We start from the raw sequence: 25562 nt of genomic DNA, 5'->3' as shown, positions 1-25562 counted from the left end.
ACCAAATACAGAAAAGCAATACCCAACTGCCACGTGGAAAGGAGAGGGCATGATTGACAAAAGCAAGACTGTAATAAAATGTTCTCACACTGGTGGACCCTCAGAAAGTGCGAGGCACTATGGCAGCCTCACCTGGTCATTCCAAAAGGTCAAAGCCGTAGTGAAAACAAATACATTTTAAAGCATCAGCTACTGACTTTTGGGCTACCAATTTCAACTGGGATTATGTGAATGGAAGGGAAAAGGAAGGAAGGGGAGAAGGGAAGATGGGGAAAAAGGGAAGAATTCAGGTTTATGTTTTCCCCAGTGGGACACCTAATGGGTTGTCTTTGCTTCCACTCCACCATACCTGGCTTTTTATTTTTAACTGCTAAAGCTCCTATTATGGTAAGATTTAAGAAAAAGCAAAACTCTGGAGGATAAGATAAAGTTCTTTAAAAAAACTCAATCAAAAATAAAAGCTATCAAATATGAATATTTCAAGCAAGATAGCATTTCCACAGTGTTATTTTGCAGTTAAATAAAAATAATCTCATTTATTTTAAAACCAATGAGGATTTATATGCTGTCAAAAGTAAGGTTAGCTTTACAAAATATTCTCACTAAAATTAAAATAAATTAATGAAAAGGATATACAATGTTTTAATTGTGTTTTTTTAATGCAATATTACTTTTTTCTACTAGGGTCTTAAGGATGCTGTTCAAACAGAAATTCATTCATTCAGTTGTATCTATTTATCACTTATTGTGTGTGCAGAGCCCTGTACTAAGCACCTGAAAAATACAAATCAACAATAGAGACAATTCCTGTCCACTCCAGGCTTAGAGGAAATCAGTGAGGTAGGTGGGAGGAGCAGAGTTGATTGAGAAGTGGGGAGATGATGATGATGGTATTTGTTAAGCACTTACTAGGTGCCAAGCACTGTTCTAAGTGCTGGGGTAGATACAAGGTAATCAGGTTGTCCCACATGGGGTCCACCGTCTTAACCCCCATTTTACAGATGTGGACTGAACATTTTTTTAGCTAAGTGATCAGGGCACAGAGTGTAGTATGGACTGGAAGCCGGGGTGAGGAGGGAGAGACAAGAGGCAGGGAGGTCAGCAAGGAAGTTGATGCAGTAATCCCAGTGGAAAATGATGAGTGCTTGGATTAACACAGAAGTAGTTTGGATGGGTAGGAAAAGGCGGATTTTTGTGAAGGTTGAACCAACAGGATTTGGGGGCAGACTGAACATGTGGGTCAAATGAGAGAGTCAAAGAATGGCCAGGTTCTGGGTGCAGTCATTCTATTCATTCAATTGTTTTTACTGAGCATTTACTATGTGCAAAGCACAGTACTTAAGCACTTGGGAGAGTACAATATAACAACAGACACATTCCCTGCCCACAGTGAGTTTACAGATATAAATATATCTGCATAAATAAATTTCAGAATCTGGATTAACTAGTGGTGCTGTTTACAATGATGGGAAAGACATGGGGAGGAAGAATGGGAGGTGAGTTCCATTTTGGAAATGTTTAGTCTGCATCAAAATCAGGTGCAATCTGCTACTCCTCCTCCCCCAACAGCAACCTAGGTAGGTGGAAGAAACTGGGAGGAGAATGGGGAGGAGGGAAGAAACAAAGTGGAAACCACGGGACCTAGTACAGACTACAGGCTACACCTTCACCTGTTTGTAGGTCATGGCATTTACTAAGCAATGTGTTCCAAGCACTCCGCTAAGAGCGGGAGTAATCACATGTCAATCAAATTGGATACAATATCACCCCCACACCCCTATTTGGGGATCACAGTCTAGGAAGTAGTGAGCACTGGTATCTTCTCCCCAGCTTAGAGTAATGAAGACTGAGACCCAGAGAGGTTAAACAACCAAAATCATAGAGCAGGGCAGGGACAGAGCCGGGATAAAGAACAAGGTTCTACCGACTCAGGTTCCTTAGTCGTTCCTCTCGGCTACACTGTCGGTATCTCAAGCTGTGCTCCCCTCTAACTCCTGGCTCGATGACGTTGGCTTCCGCCTTACAAAGTCTGTTCCATAACTTTACTTTATAATCACCTAGCTCAAGTCACCACAGGCCCATCAAAGCTTCCCTATCAATGTCTATCAAATGTGCTTTGTTTTTCTTCAAAACTCTCATGTTTATGAGTCATGTCAACTGGATAATTGGTGTTCAAGAATTGATTCTATTTCCTTTGTATTATAGACATTGACCAGAGACTGTCAAAGTTAAGAAAAAGAGCCTCATGATGAATGTCTATTTGCAGTATATTTTTCCAGCACCAGACAGGTCAATGTGGATCAGGGAAAGAAACTTTGCAGAGGGAAGTCCGTTCGTGTCAAGGATGAGTTGTGCCATATTCTCAATAAATGCTATTTATTAAGCACTTACTTCACACAGGGAACTATGCTAAATGCTTGGGAGAGTACAATACACAGAGTTGGTAGTCACATTCCCTGCCTCCAGTGACCCGACGGCCACAAGGTAGTTGCTGTCAGCAAATGTGTAAGTTAAATGTTTAATAGTTTTTTAGTTTGGTTTGTTTCCTTGTTTCTTTTTCCATGGCATTTGTTAAACACTTACTCTGTGTCAGGCACTGTACTAAGCGCTGGGGTAGATATAAACCTATCAGATCAGACACATTCCATGTCCCACATGGGGCTCACAGTCTTAATTCCCATTTTACAAATGAAGAACTGAGGCACAGAAAGGTTGACTTGTCCAAGGTCACACAGCAGACAAGTGGCAGAACCAGCATTGGAAAGCAGGTTCCTGTTCCATCCATTAGGCCACAATATTATTCAAATTTCTCAAGTTAGAAATATAAAGGGAAAAAAGTCACTCCAGTTGGCAATTATTCACCATCAATATATAGCACACTTTTAAAGGACTCACAGTGACTGCATATTTTCCTTATCTGCCAGCTCCCCAATTTAATCCATATTTTACAACTATACATGTGTCTCATTTCTTTCTCGGCACGTTTCCAAAATGCCTTTCCTGCCACACAAGGTCTTGACTATCTCTACCCTGAGAGGAAGTATGAGAAGCCACCCCAATCCAACCTCTCCAAAGGTGTTCTCCGTGGGTCCCGTCAACAACAGGGTCGGTACAGGTCGAGCACGGACCCGCCCCGATATGCAATGCTATCATCACTTAAAACCAACTGTTCCTTTAGAAGGGATAAAGGCAAATCCACTTCAAAAGCGAGAAGATCTCAGTCCCTCTAAGATTAATCGACCAGATTAATCCCTAACCAGATGTTGATGCTTTCAGATGGCTCTATAATCTAATCACCTCTACAGAGGGCTATCGAGTAAGCATTCACGAGACCCAGTGCAGTGATTCCAAAACTCCAGACCACAACCTGTCACCTGGACAAATCCCAAATCAGTCCAAGAGATCTTCAATTCAAAGTTTATTTTTCATTGTTTCACCAAGGTAGGGACTCCTTCCTTTTATGTTGAGAAGCGGCGTGGCTCAGTGGAAAGAGCTCGGGCTTGGGAGTCAGAGGTCGTGGGCTCTAATCCCAGCTCCGCCACTTGTCAACTGTGTGACTTTGGGCGAGTCACAACTTCTCTGGGCCTCAGTGACCTCACCTGTAAAATGGGGATTAACACTGTGAGCCCCACGGGGGACAACCTGATAATCTTGTATCTATCCCAGCGCTTAGAACAGTGCTTGGCACACAGTAAGCGCTTAACAAATACTGTTATTGGTATTATTATTCTCTTTGGGTGGGTTTGCATGTTTACCAATCACAGCAGCTGCTGAAATGATCATTCGAGGCTCAAGAGATGTAGAAACAGTGTGGCTTAATGGAAAAAACATGGGTCTGGTGGTCAGAGGCCCTAGGTTCTAATCCTGACTCCATGACTTGTCTGCTGAGTGACCTTGAGATAGCTGTTTAACTTCTCTGTGCCCCAGTTACATCACCTGTAGACTGGGGATTAAGACTATGAATTCCAAGTGGTACATGGACTGTATTCAATCTGCTTAGCTTTTATCCACTCCAGCACTTAATAAATACAGTGCCCAGCACATAGTAAGCATTTAGGAAATACCCAAAATGATTAAATAAATAACACTTTGTGGGAGGTTAGAGGTCTCCTCAGGATCCGTGTCACCTTGTGGGTGCTCTAGATCATGCTTATAAAAAGCCCAAATTTTAAAATCAAACAGTTTTAACAAGTCTCTATATGCTGTAGCATGGAATAAGTACAACTGAAACTAGGGAAGCAGCATGGCTCAGTGGAAAGAGCACGGGCTTTGGAGTCAGAGGTCATGGGTTCGAATCCCGGCTCGGCCACTTGTCAGCTGTGTGACTTTGGGCAAGTCACTTCACTTCTCGGTGCCTCAGTGACCTCATCTGTAAAATGGGGATGAAGACTGTGAGCCCCACGTGGGACAACCTGATGACCCTGTGTCTACCCCAGCGCTTAGAACAGTGCTCGGCACAAAGTAAGCGCTTAACAAATACCAACATTATTATTATTAATTATTAATTAATTTATCATTAATATTATTATTAATAATATTAATAGTAATAATAATAATGTTAATATTTAGTAAACTATATCACTTTAGTTTATTATTAAACTAAAGTAGAGATCTGAAAGAAGGAGACAGAAGCAGGCCAGGAGGCGGCAGAATTTTCCTCACCGGATATTATACTGGTTTCTAAAAGAAAGAGATCTGACTTACATTTCTCTTATTAAAAGACACACTACAGAGACCCAGCGCTAGTAGGATACAACTGTCACACTTTACGGAACAAGCCCTAGTTCTATATGTCATGAGAGATTTTAGAGGAGAGGACTTAACAAAAGGAATTTTCATAGGTAGGGTTCACTATGATTCCTTCTTGCTGACTTGGAAAAGCAATTCGTCACCATGCTCAAAAACAATCCCATCTGCATCTCTGATGGTCTCTTGCTACGCCACCCACACGTACGTACATACGTACACACACACACACACGCTTCCTTTCCTTAAAGTAGTCCAAATTCTCATTAGCAATAAAAAGATCACAGCAGGTAACACTTTTCCCCACGATTAATAGGTTTACAATTTTCTAAAAAGGTCTGTTCACAGCTCTGGAGAAATTGGGAATGGTGGTTACTCCTTTGACAATGACAATCACAAGGGGACCCCCACCCCCAGTATAAATGAAATTCCCTATCAAGTCCCTGAGACTTTTCTCACCACTCATTTCCACCTAACAGCCTGAGTACACGTCTCTCCATCGACTTTCTGGGCCCTACAGGAAGATCCATGTAACCCCAGCTAACGAGAACGGGACAAGCCTCCCTTCGAAGCCCCTCGAAGGCTTAGAGGGATCCACTGTTGCTTGGCGCAGAATAGCCTTCAAAACGCTCATGCTTCCCTCTGAGAAAAATCAAAGAGAGGCCACCACACAGTCTCCAAAGCACACCCTCAGCACTTGGGGCCGAGAGGGAGAGGAAAAATTCAAATCAATTTCCGCCGTACAAGGGTGGGTCATTGTGCAGTGATATCTCAGAGGAACCTTAAGTAATTTGCATATTAATGAATAGGGGCTCAGCCTAGTAAGCACAGGTAAGCATGTTTTTCAAACTCCATGTACTTTTTTTAAGTCAGTCATATGACACTGGAATGTGGAATAAAACTTCATTTTTTTTGTGATGAAAAAGGATAAGCTATTGTGTCCTCAAAAGCGTTGGAGAAACACTGAAAAGAAATCAATTGATCGATGCTATCGAGCGTTGCGGGCAGGGCACTGTACTAAGCGCTTGGGAGAGGAAATAGGATTCCTCCCTACCCTCATTGGATTGGGGAAGGAGAGAAGGAAAGAAGGAGAGAAAGAAAATGGAGCTAAATGAAGGGCATCATCTGCAGGCAGTAGGAGTTTTTCTTGAGGTTTTGGGTTGAGGGAGGAGAGGGAAAATACCTAAGACACTGTCAACCTCCTATTGTCTTCCAAATATGTGAGGCTGGAAAGGAGCGGAAGCATTTTGGGATGCCAGAGAGAGTTTACTTGTAAACTACTCTCTCGCGCCAACACAGAGTGGCAGGCTGCCTGATTTTATTCAGCAAAGAAAATCAAGTCTTAACCAGTCCAGTGGCTGGGAAATCTGGATTACAATGCATCCTTTAGACGGGAGCGGGGTGAACCGTTTAAAATAGCTGCCTTCCTGCCAGGTCCATCAAAGATGCTAGGTGCTCCTGTCATCCAACTCCAAGGAAACACCAGAATTGTGACCCCCCTCAAATGTGCAGTTTCAGGAGGGGAAATGTATTCAACCTTCCATTCACCTCTCATCACGCTTCAGCGTGTCTGTCAAGGGGGTCCCGTCTGTCCACGTCACCCAATTTGGTCACCGCAACCTTCCTCCTTTTTACTCAGATTGACATCCTACATCACCCCCTTTTATTCCTCTCTGAATTGTTGGCAGGCAACAGAGAAGGAGGTTGCTGAATTCAGCCTCCAGAGATACCACGGGGGCGTCAGACATCCGGCAAGCAGAGAGCCGAGGCAGGGAGAGGGACAGAGACACAGAGACAAACACCCAAAGACAACAGGAGTCTGAGTCAGTGGACGGGGTCTCTAGCCCAGGTTTCTAGGAGAATATGGCTAAGCCACAGGTCCCGACCGGGTTGGAAGACAAGCTTTGTAAATTATTTAAATTCAAAACAAAACCAAGTTTTTAGTTTTTGACTGATGCGGCCATCAAATTGTGTTCAGAGATACAAGGAGAGGAGATAGGGGAGAAAGATAACATGCTAGAGAACAGGACACGATCGGGTTGCTCTAGCTGCACCCTTGGTTGCTAGTAAGGTGAAGCATGGGTATGCTATTTCTAGCTTTGACTTCTAAAACATCCTTGCACGTTGCTTAAAATCTTTAAAATGAAGTCAGTTTTCTCCAAGATCTCTAGTTGGAAAACTTCACAGCTTTTCCTGTCTCTCATCAAATTCCTAATCTATCACCAGCCCTAGAAGGGACATAAGGTACAAACTAACAATCAATCACATTTATCGAGCACTTTGTGTGTGTGGACCACTGTTGTAAATGCTTGAAAGAATATAACAGATTTGGTAGATGTGCTCCCTGCCCACAGGAAGCTTGCACGATGCTTACGGCAATATTCCAACGCTGGTTCTAGGTTAGACCCCTGAATTTCTCATTCCTACTCTGGGGGTGAAGGGGACAAGTGAGACTGTAAATGATGACGATATTTATTAAGCGCTTACTATGTGCCAAACATTGTTCTAAGCGCTAGGGTAGATACAAGGTAATCAGGTTGTCCCACGTGGGACTCACAGTCTTAACCCCCATTTTATAGATGAGGGAACTGAGGCACAGAGAAGTGAAATGACTTGCCCGAAGTCACACAGCTGACAAGCGGCAGAGCCGGGATTAGAACCTATGACCTCTGACTCCCAAGCCCGTGCCCTTTCCACTGAGCTACGCTGCTTCTCCAGCACTGTACTAAATATTTGGAGAAGTACAATATAATAATAAGCAAACACATTCCCTGCCCGGCCTATAAGACCTAATTCTTCAAGCATTTTCAATAAAGATGCTGACTTTCAGACTTCTTTTAGAATTTCAAATTGAATTTATTCTTAGAGAAGCAGCGTGGCTCAGTGGAAAGAGCACGGGCTTTGGAGTCAGAGGTCATGGGTTCAAATCCCAGCTCGGCCACTTGTCAGCTGTGTGACTTTGGGCAGTCACTTCACTTCTCGGTGCCTCAGTTCCCTCATCTGTAAAATGGGGATTAAGACTGTGAGCCCCACGTGGGACAACCTGATTCCCCTGTGTCTACCCCAGCGCTTAGAACAGTGCTCGGCACATAGTAAGCGCTTAATAAATACCAACATAGTAACTGTGTGGGTCCACTGATACAGTGAATATATAAAGCCGTGAAATACTGAGCATCCACTGCATCAACTTTAAGCATTAAAAATAATTTTGATCATAAATTATGTCTTTAAAACTAAATGCAAAAATCACATTTAAACTACCATTAACAACAGTGAATGGTCCTGACTCTTAGGTTCCCGAGTGACTCAACCTAATAGTCACTTTCTACAAAAGTGATTTTTCATTTAAGGTTCAGGTTTGTTGTTTTCAATCTTAAATGTAATGTAAAACCTTACTTTATAATTTTATGACAGCTGATTCTAGGGAATGATTTGTGGCATTTACCCTGTTGTTATTATTAAGGTAAGGAAATACCGATGACATCATTTAGCCATTATAAGAGATAAGCTCACCTATTAAAAGAACAATACTTGCAGTGTTTTGCCCCTTTTTTTTTTACACACACATACACACACACACACACACACGTGTACACGCCCAATTCCAGTTATACATTGAGTTAATAATAAAAAGACCTTACAATTTCCAAACCGGATTGTAAAAGTAGTTTAAAAAAAGCATTTCATGAAAAGGACCTTTCCAGATTAGAAAGCATATTTTGTTTTTGCCTTTTAGAGAGGGAGAAGAAAATAAAAAAACTCACGTTTTTAATATCACAATTACGTGTGTATCGTATGTAGTATGGCTCCCCTTACAGAGAACAAAATATTACAAAACACTTACATCATCATCAACTCATCCTCCCACCTTTAAAAACGATCAGCAGCAAAGGGAACCCTTTAAACTACAGCATTGGCCGAAAAATGTTCCATGCTATTTCCTTCACAATTCACAAAAGCAGCAGGAGGACGTCATGAACATTAGAAGAATTAAGTTGCCTGATCTAGCTGGGACTTGCATTACTTGTGGGTTATTTTGGGTAAATGATGATACTCCAATCAAAAGCAACATGAGCAAATTACCCCAGCGATGAACATAATGTGCAAATTATTTGGGGTGTGTTTATTTCTAGCTCAGCTTTTGTCTCCATTCCTAGTTCATTTGTCTGAGCTGAAAAGTATATAACATAAACCATAAGCCACATCTGGAAAAAGTATTCCTGCCAGGCTTAACACTGTACTGACAACCATATGTTGCATTAGATAGATCAAAACACATTTCTTTTGCTTGTGGCTGACCACTAACTGAATAACGTTCATTATTTTGAAAGCTTAGCATTTGGCAATGCGATAAACATGGTTTGCGTTGACTGAAATGAATAATACCCTAAAATAAAAATCGTGGCACATGAAGGGTCAAGCTCAGTATATCCCATCGCACAAATGTACCAATTTCAAGGTATGTAACACTTTTTATGCTATTTATTAAGTGTTTTCTATATAATAATAATGTTGGTATTTGTTAAGCGCTTACTATGTGCCGAGCACTGTTCTAAGCGCTGGGGTAGACATAGGGGAATCAGGTTGTCCCACGTGGGGCTCACAGTCTTAATCCCCATTTTACAGATGAGGGAACTGAGGCGCAGAGAAGTGAAGTGACTTGCCCACAGTCACACAGCCGACAAGTGGCAGAGCTGGGATTCGAACTCATGAGCCCTGACTCCAAAGCCCGTGCTCTCTCCACTGAGCCACGCTGCTTCTCCGCGCTCTTTCTATATGCTAAACACCGAACTAAGTGCTGGGGTAGATGCAAGTTAATCAGGTTGGACACAGTCTCTGTACCACATGGGGCTCACAGTTGAAGGGGGAAGGAGAATAGGTGTTGAACCCCTATTGCACAGATGAATAACCTGAGGCTCAGAAAAGTTAGCTGACTTGGCCGAGCTTGACGAGGAAAGTAGTAAAGATGGGTTTAGAGCCCTGGTTCTCCGACTCCCAGGCCCGAGCTCTTTCCACGTAGGCCATGCTGCTTCTCTGTCCATCGCATGCACATAAAAATCTATTCTTGAACATTTATTTTTGTAGCCGAAATTCATCACTGACGTTGAGTGTCCTGTGATTTTCATCTAAACATTAATAAGCTTGGTTTTGCACTGGAGAATGCAAATCAAGTCAGAATGAAAGAATCCAGCTTCGTTACATTGTTGCTTTATCCCTGAGGCAATCAACATATTGGAAATCATCTGGACTTTTTTTTTTAATATGCTTCAATAAAGTGAACTCCATTGTGAGGTAGCTAAGGCTCTAATTTATGAAATTGCTCTGGGCACAGACAGTAACACTAAATACATATACGCACAGTGATACTAATTACAAATATGAATTGAGCTCTTGACACCCAAGAAGCAAATGGAATAAAAGGGAAGATCTCTCTACTTGGCTAAGTGATTTTCTCCTAATGTCACTTACAGACTGGAAAATATGGACATGCTGGCAAAGAATGATAAAACAGCCACAATACGTCACACATCACTATAGGGTTTGGGTCCTTCTAAATGGATTGGCAACAGTTCAATCCTATAGCTGTAGTCCTCCTTCTTTTCCCCTAAGAAACTTCGCCCAACACCAACCCCATCTAACCTTCCAATGCTAAAGAGGGTTTTTTGTCCATCTGTTTGAATGATACTTATTAATTGCTTATTCCGCACCAGGCACCGTACTAAGCACTGGGGTAGATACAAGATAATCAGGTCACGGTCTTAATCCTCATTTTACAGATGAAGTAACAGACATGGAGAAGTTAAGTGGCTTTTTCCCAAGGTCACACGGAACCTATGACTTTGGACTCCCAGGCCCACGTTCTTTCCACTAAGCCACGCTGCTTCTCCAGTTACGATGTGGAGAGGGCATGCTATCCATCAGTAGATTTGATTGACCACCTTCTGTGTGCAGAGCACTGGGAGAGTACAATAGTTTGAAGACATGATACCTCATCTGTAAAATGGAGATTCAGATTGTGAGCCTCCTGTAGGACATGGACCGTGTCCAACCTGATTAACCCCAGCGCCCAGTACAGTCCTTGGCAATACTAAGGCACATTTAAATAAAGGAGTTTGTAATCTATCTGTTAAGTCTGTGTCACGGGATGGATATATTGTTGGATTCCCAAGGGCAGAAAATCTACACCAAAGGAACTCTTATGGCAAAGAGCAGAAAACAACTCAGAGAATAAGAGAGTTCCTCCCCACCTCCAGCTCCTTGTGGGCAGAGAATTTGTCTATTAAATCGTTTTCTCCCAAGGGCTTAATACAGTGCTTTGCACACAGTAAGCGCTCAATAAATGTGATTGAATGAGTGAATCTCCACCTAAGGAGCCCTGACTCAATTTTAAAGGGGCCATTAAAATTAGGGCCAACTACTGGTTTTATTCATTTTCCCCGCTGGAGTCTTGCCCCCGTCTATGTCATTTTCATCTAGACACTAACCGCCTATTTGTTTAAGCCCCGGCATACCTCGCTAATTGCGTGTTTTTTCATAACTTTCATAGATTACATCACTTGAAGCATTTAAAAGTCAGGCTGTCCTTTCATGTCATTTTACCACTCTTTTAAACATCCGGATTGTATGGTTCTGAAAATACAAATCAGGTTTGCTTCAACCATATAACTTTTCCTGGCAGCGGTGGTGAATCCTGGATTTTGATTTATGCCATCTATGTTTATAAGAATCTATTTCTGGTTCTGGGAGAAAATTTTGGCAATCTATAGAGTCTAGCTAGAAGACCCATTTCAGCCCCTTGAACTCAAGTGTTACACAGACATGCCCATAATTACCAATTGTTAAGTGCTGAGTTTTGTTCCATGCCTTGTGCTAAGTTGTGGGAGATGTAGCCAGATCAGCCCCAGTTCTTACCCCATGTCTCCAAACCTAAGAGGGAGCAACGGCAGGCGTTTTAAGAAGGAAATTCCCTTCCCTTTCCTACCTGACAGTCCACCACTCTCCTCTCCTCAAACCTTCCTAAAAATCACATCTCCTCTAAGAGGCCTTCCATGACTAAGCCCCGATTCCCCTATCTGCCCTCACCTCGCCTTCGACCGTGCCCTTGGCTTAGAGCCCCTTAAGACCTTTGACACTAACCACAGTCCTATGGTATTTGTGTAATAATAATAATAATAATGTTGGTATTTGTTAAGCGCTTACTATGTGCAGAGCACTGTTCTAAGCGCTGGGGTAGATACAGGGTAATCAGGTTGTCCCACGTGAGGCTCACAGTTAATCCCCATTTTACGGATGAGGGAACTGAGGCACAGAGAAGTGAAGTGACTTGCCCACAGTCACACAGCTGCCAAGTGGCAGAGCCGGGAAACTCATAAATACTCATATTCTACTATTTCCCCCAGCTGCAACTTAATGTCTGTCTCCCCCTGCAGACTGTATGCTCCCTGTGGACAGGAATCACATCTACCAACTCTGCTGTACAGCAAGAGCTTAAGTACAGCGCTCTGCACATAATAAGCATTCATTAAACATCACTGATTGACTGATTAATCTTATCTGCATTTCTGGATAAAGAAACTGAGGCCCAGAAAGGTTAAGCCACGGTCACACGGCCGGCCGGTGGCACCACTGGGATGAAAACCCAGGTCTCCTGGCTCCCAGGCCCAAACACTGCTCCCTAGACCACACTACCTCCCTTCACCCTCCTGTTTAGAACACCATTCAGGGTTGAAATTGAACTACCATCTGTTTCAGACATTGGGACACACCATATAAAGTCCTCCAGATTGTAAGCCTGTTGTGGGGAGGGAATATGACTGTTGTTGTAATGTACTCTCCCAAGCGTTTAGTTCAGTGCTCTGTACTCCGTAAGAGCTCAACATGATTAAATGAATGTACTTTAGCACTCCTATTTACAGAGCATCATTTTTCAAAGGCCAGAGTAGAATTTGCATATATGGCCCATTTCACTGTCAAATCAATCCATCTGCAAAGTACACACCAAAAATAAGTTCTCCCCGATTTGCATAGCCAGCAGAGGGAATATGAAGTTCCAGATGGTAAACGTGACAATGCAGTGGTTACAGAGTGGTGTGAATTCCTCATATTATCCTAGTCGAAGAGGCGGATATTACAGACAGATACACAGACAGTTTCTCTATTTGTAGCCGATACAGCCTGACCACATTCTGTTGAAAGATAAATGAGCCAAAAACAACGGGCAAAAAACAATCCAACTCTCTCTCTGTACCTTAATCTTATCAGTCGACTATTTGCCAAAATCTTCCCTCTGGCCTAGAACTCTCTTCCAACATAACTGACAGACCAACTCTCTCCCCGCCTACAGACTCTCATTAAAATCACACCTTCTCCATGAGGCCTCCTCTGACTAAGCTCAACTTTCTTCTATTCAACCTCCCTTCCAACTTGCCAACTCCTATCTGTAATTCATTTAAATATCCATCCTCTCCTCTAGACTGAAAGTTCCTTGTTGGCAAGGAACATATCTACCGATTCTATTGCGTTGGTCTCTACTGAGTGCCCACCTCAGTGCTTCACACACAATAAGTGCTCAATAAACACCATTGTTTTGATATAACATAAAATGAGTGGACTTGTTCGCCTATAAAGGCCACATTCTTAGAAAAAAATGGGATTTTCCTTAAACAGCTTCATTTTGGAAAGTGGATTTGACATTTATAAGAGGCTAGGCTATCGTAATTGGACACAGTGTACAAGAGAGTATTTTAAGCCTGGGCAAAGAGTTTACCAAGTAGAGAAGGCATTCAATGGGCCGAACCACTGAACAATCCACTAGGCTACGTGGGAGGCAGTGTGGTACAGTGGACAGAACACAAGCCTGGGAGTCAGAGGACCTGGGTTCTAATACTGGCTCTGGCAGTTACCTGCTAGCAGGGGGGGGCCTTAGTCACTTATACTCTGTGTCTCCATGACTCTAGTCACTTAACCTCTCTGCGTCTCCATTTCCTCAACTCTAAAATGGGGAATTCAATACCCGTTCTCCCTCCTATTTAAACCGCGAGGCTGATGTGGGATGGCGACTGCATTTGACCTGATTATCCTGCATCTATCCTAGTGTGTGCTGACCAAATACCACAATTATTATTTATAAAAAAGGCAAAAATCACGTCAAGTGGGCCACAAACTAGCAGAGCTACTATTCTCCAGACTTCATATTTGAGACACCTACTCCTGAATTAATCAAATCAATAGTACTTAATGAGCACATGCTGAGAGGTCACTGTACTCGACAGAGTCCATTTCAGTTAGTAGACCCGACTCAGGAAGCTTATAGTTTAGCAGGAGAAGCAGTGGTACAATGCAGAGTCTGGAGCTAGGAGTCACAGGGCCTAGGTTCTGATTCCAGCTCTGCCGCATGTCTGTGTGACCCTGGGCAAACCACTTAACTTTGTTGTGCCTCAGTTACCCCATCTGTAATATGAGGATAAGGCCCTACTCTCTCCTACTTAAATTGTGGGCACCATGTGGGACCAGGACTGTGCCCAACCTGATTAACTTGTTTCTACCCCAGTGATTCCAACCATGCTTGGCACATAGTAAGTGCTTAACAAGTACCCAAATAATAATAATTATAATTAGTATTATATCTGCACAGTTTCTCCAGTGGGGTCACGACTGATTGACTGGTTTGCTGCGATCTGAAGCTCACCAAGAGCTTTTTGCCTTTGTCCTCAATAATCCAGACATAACTGCCCTAGCGGAAAACCCCAGCCCGAGAATACTAAGTAGGAGCAGAGAGAGGGCTAACCTGCCTTCTTTCCTGAGTTGCAGGAAAAACAGAGGGGAACACAGACCATTCTCATTAATCCTCTTGTCTCTTCCCCAAGCCTGAAATACCCTTGAAAGTTTAAACAAATGCATGGAAGGAGTGGGTTGGAGGGTCTCAATGTATGCAAAACTATGCAAAAAGTGTTAAAAATGGTAACTCTGAATCTTCTCACAATTAAACCGGATATTGGCGAGAGCACTACAATAGGCCTTTCAGGAACATTACTGAACCGTGTGGCTTATCATCAGATACAAGGGCCTTGGATTTCTTCTGGAACTCTCGCTGCACATATGGGGCATATTTCGACGCAATCCCGTTTGGCGTTCGGGTAATCAAAGACCCCACTGTAAGCCGTCACACAGGGTCCAGTGTTGTGGTTGCTATAGAAACCATAATTCTCAATGTCCTAAATTGTGTGATTAAAATTTCACACAAAGTAACACTGATAGGTTGCTAGCTTCCCCCTGCCCCCCTCCCAACCCTTACACGATCCTAATTAGCAGCTCGGTAATGGGTTTGATGTGAATAACGAGATTTGCCTACTACTCAGGCTCTTTTGATGCAGAAATAGTGTTTATATGTAGCTTCTCAGAACACTCCTGCTTCTCTACATTAGAACATCAACTGTTTATATTAAATGGGAAGATTCATTCTTGCCAGAGATGTGTTTCCTTTTGCTACAGTACATGGAAAAAAAAAAAAATCAACTGTACTGTTTCGTTTCCGTAAGTGATTCAAATGGATACAAGCCAACCCTAAATTTGTAATTGCTCCACGTGCTTGACTGACATCAATGGTGAAGCATCACCTTAAGCCTAAAAGAGTATCAAACTGTTAAATTCCTCAGCGCCTCATGGGATAGTTATATTCCAGGCTAATGAATCCTCTCAGTATAAGAGGATTTCTTATGGATATTCTAGAGTGAGGAAATATATTTAAAATGGTAAAATCTATCGAAATGTGGGGGAAGAGGGATGATGCCATCCCTCATTCTGTGTGATTGAGGTTCAGATCTCTGCATTCTAGGGGCAGACTTGAGCATTCTATTGCCTGCGTGCTGTCACTTGTAGACTCCTCCGATTCACAGCAAACAGCCCTGCTGCAGAAGAACATCTCACCAAACTCTTCTCCCTCTACGTTTCTCCCAGGGAACAATTCCAGGCATGTCTCGTGAGTTCAAATGCACTGGTTCCGACCGCCGAACTTTCAATCTATCAGTGGTTACTTCCTGAGCATTCACTTTGTGCGGACCACTGTACTAATTCGCTTAGGAGAATTCGATATAGTTAGTAGATATGATGGAGGATGGGCTGGTTATTTGGAGAGTTTCCTAGCTCACTTTCCCTTTCCCCCTTCCCCCCAAATAGGATGCAGGGAGGTGGACGGGAGGAACCCAGGATTGTGCCTGGAATGACAAAGAACTAGGACATTCCCTCCAAGGATGATTTATCTTCACATCTAACCCCTTTTTGTCCATCCTTGACTTTTTAAATGCTCCCATTGTCTGCAAATTCTCCCTTAGAGGGGGAGAGACATGAATATAAATTACAAATATGTACCTAAGTGCTATGGGGTTTTTGTGGGGGGATGAATAACCGGAGTAAGTGAGAGCAACAGAGTGCTCTGCACATAGTAAATGCTCAGTAAATACCCTCACCCTTCTTAGACTGTAGTAACCCTTCACTGTCTGGATCAGTGAAGCAAAACAAAGCTCTGGATCTGCCACTCTGATCCAACTACGTTCTCTCCTTCAGGCAGAAGCCCCACTGCTATCGAGAAAGCCACGCCAAGCCATGAATGAGTTCGTGAAAGACCCAGCCACGCATTGCCTCAAATCCCAATGAATGAAAGTTTACAGCACATCAGAGACAGAACATCTCTTTAGCTACTATCAATATGCTTACAAAAGCCTGGCTTTCTCATCCAACTGAGCTACCGCGATGAACCCATTCAAGTTACTTTCGGTTGGGAATCTTAAAAAAAGAAATCACAAAAATGAAATCTGAAAGGTGCATTTTACTCCAAATCCATTTCCAACATTGGCATCGCTATAGAGTGGGTCTTGCATCCCCCCCCACTTAGTCGTTTCTTTTCATTCTGGAGAAGCATCAGGTTCTCCTCTAGGCAAAAAAGACCCAGGGCCCTTTACATAGGAACTGCAGTTAGAATGCTCAGTACTTCATGTCCATTTTTCTCCTGAGTGGATGCTATTTTTCCCCTTGATATCATGATAAAACACATCAAAAGGTTAATTTCCCTGTTGCCTCACTGTTCAGCTCCTGAAGTACACCGCCATCACAGGCACTGATTTCCCCAACATCATCATCAGCAATGATTCTCCCAGCTTTAACTCACAGCCCACCTGCCTGGGCCATTCACTCGCCTGTTCCAAATGCTTAGCACAGGACTCTACACATAGGAAGTCCTCAATAAATACGACTGTCCGAGTGATTGTGCCAAACAAAGCAGGGGTAACAGCTGAGTGTAATAGCCCTTATTTCCCTTGGCCAATCTCTCTCTCCACCCACTCAGAATTTGGGGTAAGGTAAATATAAATCCCTGTTCAATGTGTTTCGGTCTTTCTGAAACGGTTCATTTTAAAAGTGTGAGGCAAAAAGCACACATCACTCAGGCGACAGGAGAGGAAAAAAAACTTGGTTATTTGAATTTTTTTTTTTTTTAAGTTTTAGATATTTGTTCTGGAACAGGCTCGTGGCACAGCCAGGAGAACATGCTGAATTGTGTTTCCAACAGGGAACACTGACAGTGTCTTTTGCACTGAACTCTGCTCCTTGCCATCCTACTTAAATCCTTCGCCATTTAAAATATTTTACACATCTCAGTATTTGCCATATCATCTTTACATAATAGAATTCAGCGAGATATTTTGGTAATGACAAGTTTAGTTTCAATGCTTTGTCCTGCAAACCTGATATCTCTTCACAGACTCGTTTATTTATTATATTTATTGGATGTGCTCATCACATATTAGTCCGTGGGTATGTTTCTAATGCAGCTAGAAATTATGACAGTGGAGCAGGCAGAGCATCTAGAATAATATAGCGATGTGTCATTTACTAAAAGCTAATGCATTAGTCCTCAGTTCAGGGACCACCATTTTGAAGAAAAAAAAAGAGACATGAGTTTATCACATTTGTCCCACTGTTTCCCTTCTATTGGCAATTCCTTCAGAGATAGATTAATCGAATGATCACACTCAACTATTTACTAAGTCAATGAGGAGAATTTACTTTTGGAAGACTCATTCATAATGACAGCAAATACGGATTTCCTTTGGAAACTAATGATCCTCCCACTAAGAAATGTCAAACGATCTCTTCCCACTACGTGGAAGTAGAAGATAAAAACTGTATGTCCTGAATAGCGATTCGAATGACTTTAGTCAACCGAAACAAAGTAAAAAAAAAAGTCTTCTTTAGACTTGTAATGATGCATCATCTCTCAGGACTTCTTAATTTACTGCTGAGAACACGGAAATAGGATTTATCTGAAAATGTTTGTCTACAGAATTTCGTTTCCTCTTTCAGATTTTCAATAGAGTATTTACATGATTATACATGCATCGCCATCAAGTTTTCTAAAAATCTGTCCATTCACAATTCTTGGCAACAAAGCCAGCAAACAAACTACTTGCTTCCATTACACTTGTAAGAGGCAATTTGAGAAGCTACTCCCCAGGAATTAAATTTTGTGGATAAACATTTTAGCTAATTGCATTATTGTTCTCAGAACACTGAAGGCCATACTTAGCAAACCATCCTTTTAAGGAATCTAGCTTCATTTCTTTAATGAACATTTATTCTCGCCTCAACCGAGGTGAGTTTAGGGATCAAGATATAAAAATAAAAATTATGGATTCAACACCTTCCTTCAGGAATTTTATTTATTAACAAATAAAGGAATAATTCAGTTTAGGCAGCTCTGATACTTTGGGACAGTAAATATAGGAGCATGTCTTCAACTAATGTATTCCCCCAAGAACTTGGCAAGTGCTCTGCACAGAAGTAAGCATTCAATATACTATTGATTGGCTGATTGATTGATATGGGAGAAGGGGTTCTCAAATGGACCAGGGAATCTAGCTTTCAAACAGGTTGTTTGGAGCTGAGTGGCTTGATCTTTAAATGACCACTAAACTGCAATATCTATAAGAGTTGGGATCATATCTATTAATTCTGCTAGTACAGTTTGCTGTATAACACTAGCTCCTATAAAAATGTTATTGGTCACCTAGGGACTGTAAGCTTGCCTCTAGAATGTAAGCTCATTATGGATGGGGAACATCTCCGCTAATTCAGTTGTATTCTTCTCTCCCAAGCTTTTAATACAGTACTCTGCACATAGTAAGCACTCAGTAAACACCACCGATTATGTACCATTAATTACTGCACATGGTCAAGTCCACCATCTCTACAAGTGCACAATGAGCTCCTGTGTGATTCTAACTGAAGAGCCCCAGCCAAAACTTTAAAAACAAATATAAAAATTCCCAGTTTCATTCTCAGATAATAATAATAATAATGTTGGTATTTGTTAAGCGCTTACTATGTGCAGAGCACTGTTCTAAGCGCCAGGGTAGATACAGGGTGATCAGGTTGTTCCACGTGGGGCTCACAGTTTTAATCCCCATTTTACAGATAAGGGAACTGAGGTTCAGAGAAATGAAGTGACTTGCCCAAAGTCACACAGCTGGCAAGCGGCAGAGCTGGGATTCGAACCCATGTTCCAAGCCCGGGCTCTTTCCACTGAGCCACGCTGCTTCTCAGCAGATACTCCTTACAGTTGACAATCCTGTTCCTAAATTAATGGATCCTTGAAACCATCCTGTTGCCGAGTAGAATGAAGCTTGGAAGAGTTCCTTTTAAAGGGGAGAGTCAAAACTCTATTGAGCTGTGACTTCATGACTAGGAACAGGTCGTTCTGAAATCCTTAATCTTGGCCTAGATAAAGGAACCACCTCTTTAGTCAATAGTTCTTCTATTCTTCTTCAATAGGTGTAGGTTCTCCTCCTAATAATGATGTTGATGATGATAACAGTAATTTAAAAATTAGTAATTAAAAGGTAATTAAATAAAAAAAATTAAAATTAATAACAGTAATAAAAAATAAAATTACTACTTTAGATCGTAAGCTCACTGTGGGCAGGGAATGTGTCTGCTATATTGCATTGTACTCTCCCAGGCATTTTCTACAGTGCCTTCACACAGTAAGGGCTCATAAATACGACTGACTGATGCTAAGTGCATATTATGTGCCAGGCACTGTACTGGGCTGGGGGAAATACAAAATAATCAGGTCAGCCAGTCCCCTCCCACATGGGGTCTTGCAGTCTAAGTGAATGGGAGAACTGGAATTGATCCCCAATTTACAGATGAGCCAACTGAGACCCAGATTTTAAGTGACTTGCCCGAAGTCACACAATCAGCCAATGGAGGAACCTAGTTAACGCATCAATTTTTCAGAGGTTCTAGCAATTTCAGATCACCTAAGGAGCCAGTTCATATAGTTAATAATCAGTTCACACCAGCTGATAATCAAAAGGATTGCAACAAATTTGTTACTTTTTAAAATGCACTGATATTATTTTCATTCTAACCTTTCGTTATAAAACAAAATCATTCAAGGAAGAGCTATTTCCCTCAAGAATGGCTTCTGATGTACTCCAACACTGGTGGTCACTCCTTCCACCTCAAATAATCTTGTGTCACCCAGGGGGAGAGAAAAAGCTGGCACTGTGCTCAACTCAGGGACAGCTAGCAGTCCGAATGCCAGCTTAACTTTCTGAAGCTTTGCAAAGGCCAATGTTTATGCATGTAAATTCTGAAGGGCATTAGCAGTAGGGCTGACACTTTCTGACAGAGAAAGCATCTCCCCCAAATGGAATAAGCAGGATGCCTGCCTGAATAATTGATGGGTTGTCCCACTACGACCCAGTTATTACATTGCTCGCTTCAACTACCAGTGGTTTCTAAATTTATTAGAATTTTAATATCATGGCAAAATATACATATATGTGTGTGTGCGGGTGTATATACAAACACACACTTAAAAGAACAATTTAGAACGCTTGCTAAAAAGAAAAACACAAAAGAGATCACATTTATTCAGCTTGGGACTTGGATATTGGCTCCGTCATCGAAAGACTAAAAGCAAAACCCAGATCCAAAGAATTGGTTCTGGTAATAACTGCTACTCCTCAGCTAAGTGAACTGGACCATCTTCAGAACTCAATAAGCAAATGGATTTGGGAGGAGTGAGTCAGACAGAACACTAAGCATCATACTGCAAATACAGCAGATCCAGGCCCAGGGGAGTAAAGGCCAAACCACATCTTTCTTGCTTTGCATAAGTTGACTGACAGCAAGAGGGGAATAGGGATGTTAGGTACGGCAATGAAGGAAAAACGAAAAGATACTAAAATATGGTTTCATTTGGGGAAGCACGGCCTAGTGGAAAGAGAACTGGCTCGGGAGTCAAAAGATCTGAGTTATAATCCTGGTTCCGTCACTTTTCCGCTGGGGGACCTTGGATAAGTCACTTCACTTCTCTGTGCCTCAGCTACCTCATCTGTAAAATGGGGATTAACAATGTGAGAGCCGTGTGGGACAGGGATTACATCCAATCTAATTAGCTTGTATCTACACTAAAGCTCAGTCGAGTGCCTGCATACAGTAAGCACTTGAATACCATAAAAAAAGAGATAAAATGTAGTTTTGGGAAAGAAGAGATTGGAGTTTTACCCCTATCTTTACAAAGCTTGAATGTCTGGAAATGTTGTATTATACTAAAAAAAAAATTACCCGGGGCTCCCAACAATGTCAAATTTCAAGGTGATGACAGAGTAAGGGAAACATTCTGGGCAGTTCAATTTTAAATTTGGGACTGTGCCACTAGAATGATCAGAGAACGGGAGGACCCTTTTAGGAGACTCTGCCCTTTCAAGGGCTGGCCTTTCTCTCCTTACGGTGATCACAAGCTGAATGCCGACGATGGCAGACATCGACTGGAGCCAGGTAGGGAGTCTACTGCAGTTGTCCTCTGGCTCACCGAGACGGTAAACAATGGGCAACTTGAGGAAGCCAGGATTACACAGAGAGATTGCGGCGTGAAGTCAAAGAAACAACATGGAAAAGAATGTGCTATCTGCAGAATATCTTTGCACACACACACCATGCACACTCACCTGCTTCCTTAACTCCTACTTTCAGGGCTTTCTAAAGCTTTACCACTACAGAATCAATGATTTGCCCTATTAATGCTAAAGGAACTAATACTACCTTAATGGTTTCGAAGATCTCCCCCAGTTCTCTCCATCTTACGAATTTACTATACTTCAGGTCAAAACTTCACTTTTCCCAAGCTCATCTTATCTTACCCTCTACTCTTCCACCTCCTATGCTTCCCCCACATGGCCTTCCCAGTCTGAGTGTAGATACAAAGTCTCTCAGGAGGATTTAGATGATAAAATGTCACCTCATCCAGGAATCCTTTCACAATTAACTCACACCTCAGTCACAGCCAGAGGCATTTTATTCCTCCCCTTAGTTCTGTCTCTCTCCCCCACTGAATTATAAGCTCCTTGAGGGCAGGGGATGTCCATCTTGGATTTGCCGTGTTCTTCCAAGAGCTCAATGCAGTGTCTAACCATCCGGAGACACTCAAACAACACTGATTAAAACATTTGAAACATTAGGGCCAAGCATTTGAATTACAGTGGCTTGCTCCTAGGGCAAACGAAACATTTACATGGCACATGCATAACCAGAGTGAAGTACTTAAAAGTCTACATTACTGCTTGAAAACTTTTCATATTGTAACAACATGCTTCAGGAAAAATAGGAGTTCCTACTTCTAGAATCTAAAAATACAGCCACTCTCTTCCCCATAGGTTTTAATCCAGCATCCATTTAGTATTCATTCTTTCAAATTGAGAAAAAATAATTCCATAAGGCTACTATTGGAAGTCATAAAGACAGGGTTCCATGTTTTTGAACCTAGAAAACAAAGTGCTTGTGTATCTTTTCCATTACTTGGCGATTACAAGCACTTAGTACTATAATTTCTAATATACCATAATAGGATCAATAATACCTTTATTAGATGGCCATTTAATCATTCATTCAATCATATTTGAGCGCTTAGTGTGTGCAGAGCACTGTACTAAGCGCTTGGAAAGTACAATTCGGCAACAGATAGAGAAAATTCCTACCCAACAACAGGCTAACAGTCTAGAAGCGGGGAGACAGACAACAAAACAAAACAATCAAGGTCTGATGAATAAACCAGGCAGAGACTTTCAGAAAAGCTGGGGAAAGAGGAAAAGGGACGATAGAATTATGCTTCTGATTTCAGCTTTAACGTTTCTTGCGCCGAAAATATGACCCCTGGGAAACCGAAAGGAAATTTGAGTGAAGAAAATGCAGATTTAGGATTTCAAACTGGTAGTCCAACTGGCTACCAATGATTGAATTTTTTTCTGCAACTCAACATTTGATCCTTGATTCTTCTCCTGGGTGCTTTCTTAATAATATTCCTGGAATCAAGGATCAATCAACAGTATTTATTCAACACCACCGTGTGCAAAGCACCATATTAAGTACTTGGCTGGGTAGATTTAGTAGCCATGACCCCTACCCTTTAAGGAATTCACAATCTAGCGGGGAGGAAACAGACATCAGAATAAATTATAATAGGTGGAAGGAGGAAAGGAGAGATGTATGCATGTTTACATAATAGGTAACCTAAAATGGATACACACCAGTGTGATGTGAAGCCAAGAGTTCACACTGATGTTAACTGCTTCATTAAGCTGGTTGAAAAGTTTCCAGGAATAGTTCCTTAATGACGCTCATTTTGGTTGAAACTCCATAAATTAGAAATTCAAATAAATGAATAATAATAATTGTTACATTAAGTGCTTATTATGTGCCAAGCACTGTTCTAATTCTGTGGCTAGATAATCAGGTCAGACAGACGCTGTCCCACACGGGACTCACAGTGTAAATAGGTGGGACGCATTTACTGAATCCCCATTTTACAGATGAATAAGCCATGACACAGGCAAGTTAAATGACTTGCCTAAGGTCACACTGCAGGTAACGGAGCAGGGATTAGAAGCCAGGTCCTCTGACTTCCCGACCCGTGCTCTTTCCACTAGGCTCTGCTGCTTCCCTGAATCCAATCTACCAGAGAAAGGGGAAATGGGGGAGCAGCAGCCCTTCCTAGAATTCCACTGGCTATAATAATAATAATAATGATGGCATTTATTAAGTGTTTACTATGTGCAAAGCACAGTTCTACGCACTGGGGGATATACAAGATGATCAGGTTGTCCCATGTGGCACTCACAGTCTTAATCCCCATTTTACAGATGAGGCAACTGAGGCACAGAGAAGTTAAGTGACCTGCCCAAAGTCACACAGCTGACAAGCGGCAGAGCCGGGATTAGAACCCAAGACCTCTGACTCCCAAGCCTGGGTTCTTTCCACTGAGCCACATTGCTTCCCATTCCCAGGCTATCAGACATGAGGTCTGATTTATTTACTGGGTTTGTCCCCTTCGGGTGGTGATAATCCTTAATGTACATTAGAGGTCATAGGTCGGAAAACAAACTAATGAAAGCCCAGCAGTTGAGCAACTACAACGCTGGCATTTCTACATTAGCTACTCAAATCACAGCCATCATCTTGCATATCTGATAAAATATGTTTTTCTCTCTTTAGAAGTGTAGAAATCCAAGGAATAACTCTTTGGAATAATGAAAATGCTAAAGCAACCAATAGATTATCCAAGTATGCTTTTCAATATATTTCATATACTAGTATGCTTCTTATACTTACAATTCATAGTATACTTCTTAAACTTCATAGAAATTTAGGTACGATTTATATACAATTTATAGTATACTTCTTATACTCTGTACAATTTAAAAGTCCTCCTCTTGGAATTTTCCCACATACTGAAAACACCGTGGCCTAGAGGAAAGAGCACAGGCCTCCAAGACAGGTCATGGGTTCTAATCCCACCTCCGTCACATGTCTGCTGTGTGACCTTGGGCAATTCACTTTACTTCTCTGTGCCTCAGTTACCTCAAGTGTAAAAAATGGGGATTAAGACAGAGCTTGATGTGAGGTATGGACTGTGTCCAACTTGACGAGTTTGTACCTACCCCACTTAGTGCTTGGAACATAGTAAGCACTTAAATCCCACTGAAAAAATTATACAAGCTTTTCAAAATACTGAAATTTCAAAAGTCATCTAGTTAAGTTTAGAACATATTTTCCCTGTTTATAGTGTTAAATCATAAAGCATGGTCCACTAGGCCACGGTCCTTCCAGTATGTGGGAAAATTCTAAGAGTGGGACTTGTAAATTATACAAAGTATAAGAAGAAATATACTATAAATTGTACATAAATTGCACCTAAATCTAAAATTGATAGATATTCAAATCTTAAAATCACATTTAAAAACCAGTAATGTACAAGATTGGAATATTAGATTTTATTAGTTACCTGGTCTTGTTCTTCTGTGGCTAAATATCCATATGCTTTTTTCTAAAGATTACTGAATCCAACATTTCTGAAAAACAAACACGGAAGAGCATGAATGCCTTTTAAAACAGCATATAATAGCCCCATTATACCACTATGAAAATTCTCATTCACACCAATTTTGCAAGAAAGCAGAAAAAAATCTCCAACTCCAACTAAAATCTATACCTAATGCCAATCTTAGAGAATGCACAATGTTTTACCTCGAAACTCAGCTGGATAGCTTGGACTCTTCTGAAAAGCACGGCGTTATAATTCCGTTTCATCCCACCCCAAATTAATTAAAGGTCAATCAACGGCATTTATTGAATGCTTGCTTTAGGCAGAGCACCATACTAAGCACTTGGGAGAGTACGACAGAGTTGGTAGACATAGAGACATCACGAGGCATGGCAATGCCAGAAGATATCAAATCAAGGTTCAAAGTCAATACAAT

At 41.7% G+C, this 25562-nt stretch overlaps 1 protein-coding gene across 16 annotated transcripts in view; it reads right to left on the bottom strand.

The window, feature by feature from the left end:
- Nucleotides 1-25562, bottom strand: part of ADGRL3 (adhesion G protein-coupled receptor L3) — a 609412-nt gene that overhangs the window by 416334 nt on the left and 167516 nt on the right. For all 16 annotated transcript variants that reach the window (XM_029072997.2, XM_029072999.2, XM_029072998.2 and 13 more), the window contains one exon: nucleotides 25088-25154. The gene's annotated coding sequence lies outside the window, so the exon portion shown is untranslated. The remainder of the gene's footprint in view (nucleotides 1-25087; nucleotides 25155-25562) is intronic.

Source organism: Ornithorhynchus anatinus, chromosome 10 (assembly GCF_004115215.2).
Source record: "Ornithorhynchus anatinus isolate Pmale09 chromosome 10, mOrnAna1.pri.v4, whole genome shotgun sequence".
Taxonomy (NCBI): Eukaryota; Metazoa; Chordata; class Mammalia; order Monotremata; family Ornithorhynchidae; genus Ornithorhynchus; species Ornithorhynchus anatinus.
The sequence above is the reverse complement of the archived record's forward strand: the minus strand, read 5'-3'. Positions and strand labels throughout refer to the sequence as shown.